General features: G+C 40.2%; 3 long non-coding RNA genes across 4 annotated transcripts; all 3 read right to left on the reverse strand.

Moving 5' to 3' along the window:
• Window positions 1-3,804: 3,804 nt before the first annotated feature.
• Window positions 3,805-4,832, reverse strand: LOC143718390 (uncharacterized). Of its 2 annotated transcripts, none has more exons than XR_013196355.1 (4): window positions 4,709-4,832; window positions 4,450-4,541; window positions 4,290-4,372; window positions 3,805-3,889 (listed from the first exon to the last, which is right to left on the reverse strand). It is a non-coding gene; the product is annotated as an uncharacterized LOC143718390 (long non-coding RNA). The 2 variants fall into 2 exon arrangements; XR_013196354.1 differs by having other exon boundaries at window positions 3,831-3,889; window positions 4,255-4,372.
• A 781-nt stretch (window positions 4,833-5,613) lies between these two features.
• LOC143718399 (uncharacterized) lies at window positions 5,614-6,879 on the reverse strand. Its single transcript, XR_013196365.1, has 4 exons — window positions 6,833-6,879; window positions 6,630-6,731; window positions 6,287-6,519; window positions 5,614-6,198 (listed from the first exon to the last, which is right to left on the reverse strand). It is a non-coding gene; the product is annotated as an uncharacterized LOC143718399 (long non-coding RNA).
• A 75-nt stretch (window positions 6,880-6,954) lies between these two features.
• On the reverse strand, window positions 6,955-7,842 carry LOC143718402 (uncharacterized). The gene is made up of 3 exons (XR_013196368.1): window positions 7,718-7,842; window positions 7,372-7,443; window positions 6,955-7,211 (listed from the first exon to the last, which is right to left on the reverse strand). It is a non-coding gene; the product is annotated as an uncharacterized LOC143718402 (long non-coding RNA).
• Window positions 7,843-9,026: the final 1,184 nt, after the last annotated feature.

Below are 9,026 nucleotides of genomic sequence, written 5' to 3' on the forward strand. Positions count from 1 at the left end.
TTTCATCGTTCTATGAGGTCTTCTTGTTAGAAATGTCAACCCTAGGTATAAGCTTAACATCGTGCCTATGAACTGCATCGGTCAGACAGGCCATGGCAGGGGTTATGTCAGTAATTTCTTCACATACCAGCCTATGAAACATATGTTATACAGGACATAAAGACACAATTATTTGTCAAATTTGAGACCTCTACCTGGTTGTGTGTTGCCAGAAGGCAGAGCCAAAGACTGGGAAAATGACATTCCTAGGGGGCGCTACAGAGTCTGAGAGTGTGCAAGGTGTAACTTCACATCTCTCCCTTACTTTACATCATAGTGGGACATTATGTAACACATTTCATCGTTCTATGAGGTCTTCTTGTTAGAAATGTCAACCCTAGGTCTAAGCTTAATATCGTGCCTATGAACTGCATCGGTCAGACAGGCCATGGCAGGGGTCATGTCAGTAATTTCTTCACATACCAGCCTATGAAACATATGTTATACAGGACATAAAGACACAATTATTTGTCAAATTTGAGACCTCTACCTGGTTGTGTGTTGCCAGAAGGCAGAGCCAAAGACTGGGAAAATGACATTCCTAGGGGGCGCTACAGAGTCTGAGAGTGTGCAAGGTGTAACTTCACATCTCTCCCTTACTTTACATCATAGTGGGACATTATATAACAAATTTCATCGCTCTATGAGGTCTTTTTGTTAGAAATGTCAACCCTAGGTCTAAGCTTAATATCGTGCCTATGAACTGCATGGGTCAGATAGGCCGTCGCAGGGCTCACATATCAGCAATGGAAACATACGTGATATAGAGCATAAAGACACACTTATTTGTTGAATTTAAAAGTTCTATGTTATCTTGAATGGCATATTTTAAAGATGGCAAAGGCAGTCCATATTATCTGGTGTGACAAAGGCCTGTTCGTTATAAGACCCGAGGGGACATGTCATTTCAGTCTTTTATCTGTGAAAAGCTCTTTATAAATAAACTTTACTTACTTAGACCCATATGCATTTTATGGGTATTAAACCTAGGTTTACCATTTCTAACTTCTAACGTTTCTAACATAACAATGAGATGTTGCATCAAACAACTACATATGATACAAAACAAGGGAGCAAGTTGAAATCACACCCCTCTCATTCATAGACCCTTTTGCACCCCAAATCAAAATTTTCAGATTTGTGGCTCTGCCTTCTGTGAACACAGAACGTTAGGGGTCTCAAATTTCACAAATCAAATTTTTTACCAACCCCTGTATCAATAAATGTCCCATGCCAACATTTCCTAATGTAACTTGTGCCCCCCTCCCCCCACTATGCTGTCTCAAACCTCTATAATACAGTTTTTCATACAGCTGAATCATTAAACAGTTAATTTAACCAAACTCTAACACTCTGAATAGTAATAGTGAAGGAACAATGCAAAGTCAATGCAAAACTGGGTGGGTCTGTGGCAGATAATTAATTGCACAAACAGATTTTTTTTTGTAGCACGTGTGACTTATATGTTGCTCTGTGGTATTAATAAGAGGCACAAATTACAACAAATACTTTCACCTAATATGTCTGCAGTTGGATGAGCTTCAACAAAAACAGCCATATATATTAGACTAATGTAGTTACTATAATATCCATAAAGTACTCTTGGTGGTAGTCATTCAACAACTCACTGTCAGACTATGACTGTGTGAGAATGTGGTACAGCAGGAAAAATTAAGCCTAGCATACAGAGCAGATAAAGCATAACAGCAGAAAGAACACTTTACACAGCTTTTATTTATACAGTCAGGACCAAGTACATCAGTTTGACCAATTACAGGGCTGGTGTGTGGGGACACTTCATCTGACTCTGAAATAAATCTTCTAGTTTATCACAATAAAGGCAATGGTATTTATGTAAAATAAATGAGGGAGGCTATCTATTCAAATAGGTATTGTCCAAAACCACCAAAACAAAACTGCAAAAACACGTCAATTCACAAATTAGACATCTTCCAAATCACTGTCCTCAGAGCTCTCGTATTCAAGTCCTTTACTCTCATCCGGTATCTCCTTGGACCAGTCTTCAGGGAATAGAGGTCCTAAAGCCAAGCTGTATCTTGAGGAAACAACTTGAATCTTCTCCTCCACATCAGCAAGCCGTTCCTGTAGAAGACACCGTAGCCCACAATGCCCCTCGTCAGTTAAACTGCCTAGGAGGAAATATAAAACGAAAAAGGCACACATTAATGGAACACATTAATTCTTACCCATTTAGAGCCAGACCCAGTTAAGATAGCTGTCATACATTTCCATCTCTGAACAGGATTATAACATGGCACCTCCATAGTGTTATCCCCATGTTCTTACCACGGTTTCCTCCAGACATTTCAGCAATCAGCTTCCTAATGCCATCAGCCAGCCCTCTGAGGTAGGTGCAGTGCTGTCTCATCTCCCTAAGAATTAGGATCTTCTCTTCTTGCAGCCGCATCTTTGACATGTATGCATCGAAGATCTTCTTCTTAGTGAGATTCTAAAGTCATACAAATGAGCCAGTCAACAGGATTGACCTGTAAGCTGCAATATAGTTGTATAGCATACATGCCCATTAACCCTTTCACACGTACGATCACACCGGTGTGATCAGTCTTGGCTGTTCCCTGGAGCGTACGATCACACCGGTGTGATTAGAACGGTCAGTGCATCACGTGATCAACTGCTAAATTCAAACGTGCTTTCGCGCGTTTGCTGGCGCTGAGCCAGAGAAGGACCCACTCAGTGCTGTCATATATCACAACTATTGAGTGTTTTCAACCACATAATGTTTATTTTAGGTTTCCGACATTTAAATACACACAAGTACTAGCAAAACAATGATTTTGAGTTTGTAAAATACACACTGATGTCTATGGAAGCGGCAATAATAATCCTTTACATTATAATAAGACGACACGTTTTATTCATATCAGATACACATTGTGTAAGTAGCTTTACATTTGACCCTATTCTTCTCCCAGTTCACCGGCCACTTACTTTCATGCATTTCGTGAGAAGTGGAGGAATTGATGTGTAAATCCAACAGATCCGATTCTCTGAACTGTGAAACAAACTAACATGGCGCTGCCCATCGCGCATACAGCTCAACTAACGCGATCGTTATAAAGGTGTTTAAACATCAAAACACATCCACTTGCACATATTTGACAATCGGAATATCAGTGTTTCATGCTATGGCTAATACATTTGTGAATATTTTTAATAAAAAAGGGAAATGACATAAAAGCAAATCATCATTTATTCAGCGCTGTGTTGTGGTTGCGCTGTGTCACGTGACAAACAATGACGCGTCACCATGGAAACATTAAAGTGACAAGTTCTAAATAACGGTCGCCTTGAAAAACTCACGCTGGGGGGTCAGTTCGAATATTTTAAACTTACGTGTGAAAGGGTTAAGCTGCATCAACATCTGTTTGCTCAATGTAATCCCTCTCCCTCACAGAAGTTGTTCCATACCAGTGCTGTGAACCTCCCATGGCCATATTAGACTGTCCTCCCCACTGGCATGGCCCACCATAGAGAGTCGGCTCTCCACCATCTGCTCATTTATGCCCTCCTCCACTGTCACCTGCTCATTGTATCATTTGATCGCTTCAAAGAGTTTTCTTTTCTCGTCCCCCAATTTCCGTCGCCGCAATTGTCGAATCTTGTTGCTGTCTATAATTTCAAAAACACATGACAGAAACATAAAATCCAGACAAGAGATTTGCAACTCATGTAAATAAAATAGATAAGTCAACAACATACCTGTCTGATTAAAAAGGCTTGCTTTTTTTGATAGACACCCAGACATACTGTATGTGCTCTATCGACCGCTGAAAGATATGTTGGTCATCCTGTCTGGCATCTACAGAATCTTGGGAGGAGACAAAAGCATGAATAAATAACCACTCAGGAAAGGTCAGTTTACATTTCTGATAGCTGAATTACTGAATTGTTAGTTATAAGGCATTTGGGGCAGAGCCATTTCAACCTGAGTAAGGTACAGGCATAGAGACCACAAATTTACCTGACAGTGCATCACTAGCACTATGTCTACCAGCACTATGCTGTATGTGCAGTTTGCCACGTTGCCTAAAACACCTTAAACATGATATTCATTTGGAACTGTAATGTGTTAAAGAAGAAAGTAATGTGATTACAGTAACACGTCCTCAACACTGTCTAGCACACTATGCTGTTTTTGTAAATAGCCTATTATTTAGAACGTCAATACTGTACCATCAGTGGCCCACTGTCTGACGTCATGTACCCACTGCTGAACCATGTTCTCAGGACACCCAAGTTCACGGCTCAAGTTCTCCAGCCTCTGGGACTCAGCCTCAGCCTTTCGGACGGTCTACAATAAAAATGCAAACAAACAATTGCCTTTGCTATCTTGGACCAGATTTTAATTCTGTGTAAAATGGTCAATACCATGACATATCTGTTGGACAATGCAAGATGAAGGCCATCATGCTTGCGTCTATTCCACCCAATTGCATGTACAGTCAGCTTGTCATTGCGAGCTTTTTGAAAACATATTCAAATGTTACTGGGTGGCCTATTCAAATTCAAATTTAATTAAAATAAAGGTTTCTCTTCTGTATTTTTATATAAAGAATGAAAGACTACTGAAAGAATAACTGAAAGAACAAGACATTTTTTATTAATGTAATAAAGCAGGATCACATACCAGATTTGGTCATGTATTTAGTTGTGAGGGCACAACGAGAGAGGAAACTGTTCACCATCTCCACCTCTTCCCCTGCAGTTGCGCCAGCACCCTCCTGATTCCTACCACTCCAGACAATCTAACAAATGTGTGAAAGAGTTATTGGTTAGGGATGCACCAATCTCAGTTTTGCAAAGATATAAATCGTTCATTCCCATTATCAATAATTAAATTAAATAGCAATAGTAAATGGCATAATAAAGACAATACCTCACACTTAGTTGAATGGGCCTTGGCAAGCATGACTGACAGAAACGGCCTCATTTGAAGAAGAGGGCTCAGTTCAGGCATAGAGACTGAGATCTTCTGAAGATAGGGCCAGTACTTGCATGAGATGTCAGTGCAGTAGAAATTAATGTTTGTGGCTGCCTAAAGCTCCTTCTGCAGGAACAGGGGATACGCAAAGATCTCCCCCCTGTACATATTGAGACCCTTTAGTATCACCCCATGCCTGCAAACAGCTACCTCAAGACCCTCTTCATCAAGTTTGCTTGCTCTTCTAGCAGTCTCCCTGGCAGCAGACCACTGACTAGCTCCACAAGTGCCTTTTCCTGGAGTCTGCATGAAAAAGGAAGAAAAAACAACAACATGTATACTAGATGGCAAAAATACTGCATTTACACAGCAGGGCTACAAACTCTGAATCATTACTAACACTTGTCACTTTACTCCTGATTTCTTCAATGAAAGAGGATACGTCCGCATCTTTGGCAATGAAGATACCCTCAAAGTATGGTTCCTCTGACCTTAATGAAAGCAGAAAAAAGCAATATTCAGTGGCAGACAGCATTTGTTCAGTAGGTTTTAGAAGGTGTGAAACAACTTAAGCCAGGCGCACAGCTGCAAAATACAAAATTATCACCACATGGTTCTTTGTACTAAATTTTAAAGTGCGGCAAATTTATACTGATATCTGGTATCATCTCGATATTCCATACCAGTATCGGTGGTATCAGTTATCCTGATGTTTCTAAGCAGGTTTTAAAATTATCAGTATAAAATGTGTCATGCTGTTGTAGTGTGCTGGGTGTATGATAAGTCTATAAAATGGTGCTGAGTAATGGCCAATGACAGCACAAGAGGAAACCAGGGAGGAAGCAGAAACAAGTAAAACCTATCATGGAACCTTGAATAATTATCTGATGACAAATAGAAGCTTCTGTGTTGTGATAATATGATCTACTATGATGTAGTGCCCCCGTCACAGAGTAATGTTGTGCAGTGCAAGCCGTACAGCAAAGCCGTGTAGTGTGGCACCTTGCCTTGCATTACCCTTTAGAGTGTTGAAATCTGTACAGTTTTCTGTTGCCGTCTGCAGAAACCGCAAGCATGTTGGGTGTACATGCTGGGCAGGTGAAGTGCTCCACATTTGCCATTTTCTCACATAGAAACTGGCAAAAAGTGTATTCCACAAATCTCCTCTGAAATACATCCCCATGTATTTTACCCCTCTGTAAATAAGCAAATAGTTAAGAGAAAAGTAAAACGAAATAGCCAATGGTCTCTAATTAAGGAAATCTTCATCCACACGGATCATACCCTTCCAAACTGCTCTGTCCTCTGCTCTAACAGCCGCAAAAATCCTTGTCTTGACGAACCTGGAGCAACGGTTTTCATCTCCTCAAATGTGCTGAATACATCCACTGAAAACAATGTGTCAGCATTCACAGATGCTGGCCAATACCCACTTCTTATGAGGTCGCTTCTGTCAGGTGTCCATTGTGATAGACACACTTTGCACGCCAAATTGGGCAAGTACAAGTCATAACGACCTTAAAAGAATCAAACGTATGAATATCTTGTGACAAATAACTGCAAAACGTATGAATATCTTGTGACCCTTAACTGCAAAACCAAAAAATAAAGGCTAAACCCTACCTACCATTTATGCAAACCAAAATAGTTGCTTTGCCAGCAGATTCTGTGTTGTTTGTAGGGTCACAGGTGCACAGTCGGTCAGGTCTCACTTTAGGCAACAGCCGAACTAAAAAGAAATTACACCATTTTGAAAAGAGCTTAAAGAAGGACTGTAAGAGAAATGTAAATAGAAGTTGTTCACACACACCAAAATAATCAGAGCAGTACCTTGATTTTTTAATGTATATTTGCCATTTTCTTTCACACAGCACACTTGTTGGCGGAATGGGCCGGTACAATCCATCACTGCAGGAATCCCTGTTATGGAGTACCAGATTTTGGTGGCAAATTAAATCACACTCCATACACAGCCACTCTTCTGGCATGCAGTCTCTGCAACGAATAATGGCAGGAGATGAGCACTGACTGCATTTATTTTCCTTGACCACTCTGGAGAACAACAAGCAGTCCAGGTGGTAGGGCCTTGCTTTCTGCCACTCATCTTGGGCTGCAGACTGTCGCAAGCTCCATGATGATGATGTTGAAGGACCATCTGAAGCTACAACAGTTGTTGCCAGAATCTCCTGCAGTTTCTGCATCTCACTGTCTGAAAGAGGGACATGAAAAAAAGCTCCTTAGTGGTTCTACAAACACCCCATTGTGGTTCTGGAAAGATTAAACTACTTGGCTACAATATAGTGAAGTAACAAACAATCATTTCACACTGTTAATTTGATTAAAATAATGACAATAAGGAGTCATCCTACCAAGTAAGTGTTGAGACAAGCTTTGTTCTGTCACCTTGGGTACCTCCTCAGCTGGTTCACAAGGATTCAGGACTGAAAGATATTGGATAAAGTCTCCCTTAAATAATTTTGCATTTTGGTGCAAGTAAATCAGACATGGTACTCTAGCAGAAAGAAACATAACTACTGTTCAGACAAAGTTTGTTTGGAAGTAATACTAGCAAGGGGGCATCCTGAAATGTGTTGTAACAATCAAAAGCAGTGATATACTACATTTATAGGTGATTTAACCAGAGAAGACACAGAACAACCTAGCCTGGCTCCACACACACCCATTCAGAATATACAGTAGGATACGAAGACCAACCTGTAGTTGAAGAACGCATATGCGTTTCTCCACTTCTGCTCTTTCTTTTCAGCAGTGGACACCCTTCACAGTCTCTCTCAATCCACTGAAATTTACTCTTCCGGTTAGGTGATGTTCTTTTCTCATCTTGCTTTTCCTTGCATGACAGAAATTCAACATTATATGTAAACACAAAAGCAGTGGGTCTTCTCCCATTTTTACTCAATGTATGAATCTCATTCATTTGCAAAATGAGCAGACTGCTGTATAACTAAAGATACTCACTTTCATTTGAGCCAAAAGCCGGTCTGTATGGAACATAGCATCCTCCGCTGCACCAATGTCCTGCTCAGCCATCTTAATTGTAAAACTAACGGTGAATTGATAACGTTACAACTCTATTTTCCGTTCAAAATAAGACATTGACTGAGTGACCAAAGAACACCATAAAAATATAAAATAAGGCAATAGCTCTTATATAATTACATTGTTGTACATATTGTTGTCAACGTGTCTTACCTGCTTGGTGAAGTCCGAAGAGGAGGAAGTCGTGGTTGCAAGAGGGAGTTTTTAACGTCATCATCATTAACAGGCATTAACGGGTATTTTCCCAGAATTTCCACAGCTGGAAAAATATGCAAGTTTCACATTTGAGGGTATTAATCCTGTGAAGTAGTTATTCAGTGTTTTTTTTTCTTCTTTAAAATTTAAATTAAACTTTAGCAAATTACGGCGACGTCACGTGACGTCTTACATTCGGTCAGTTAGTTACTAAGCAACGGAACTAGGTTGAGTATTTAAAAGGTTATGGTTAACATGGTTTAACGTCGATGTAATACACTGTTTTAGCGTACCTTTCGCCTAAACGAGGAGCTAGGGGACTCAAGAAAAAGAGACGTTTTACTCATTACTTCATTAAAAACGTGACATTTAGACGTTTTTTCGGCGTGGATCAAGGCAAATGAATGCTTTTCACTTTGAAAATAATAAATGTTATTTTTTTTACATTTTAAATAAATAATATAAAATTGCTCCGTGATCGTCAATACAACAAAATTCCATTTTTCTCGGTTTAATGAAAACCAAAATAGGTCGTTATGCCAGAGCTTACGGCGATAGCGTGTAGAATAGGTCAACATCCGGGTATTTCTCCACTGGAACGTGTTAACGCAAACGTGTAAGTTTCACGTTTGAGGGGGTTAAACCGTGACATCTACACGTTTTCCGAAGTGGACCAACATGATTATTTCACATCTTGTCGTGATACCGGGTTGTGCTGTCTGATAGAGATGCGCGCGCAGTTTGGGGCGCTAAAAGAATCGCCCATAGC

Source organism: Siphateles boraxobius, unplaced genomic scaffold (genome assembly GCF_051911475.1).
Source record: "Siphateles boraxobius isolate OS27281-9 unplaced genomic scaffold, OSU_SipBor_1 61, whole genome shotgun sequence".
In the NCBI taxonomy this organism is placed as follows: Eukaryota; Metazoa; Chordata; class Actinopteri; order Cypriniformes; family Leuciscidae; genus Siphateles; species Siphateles boraxobius.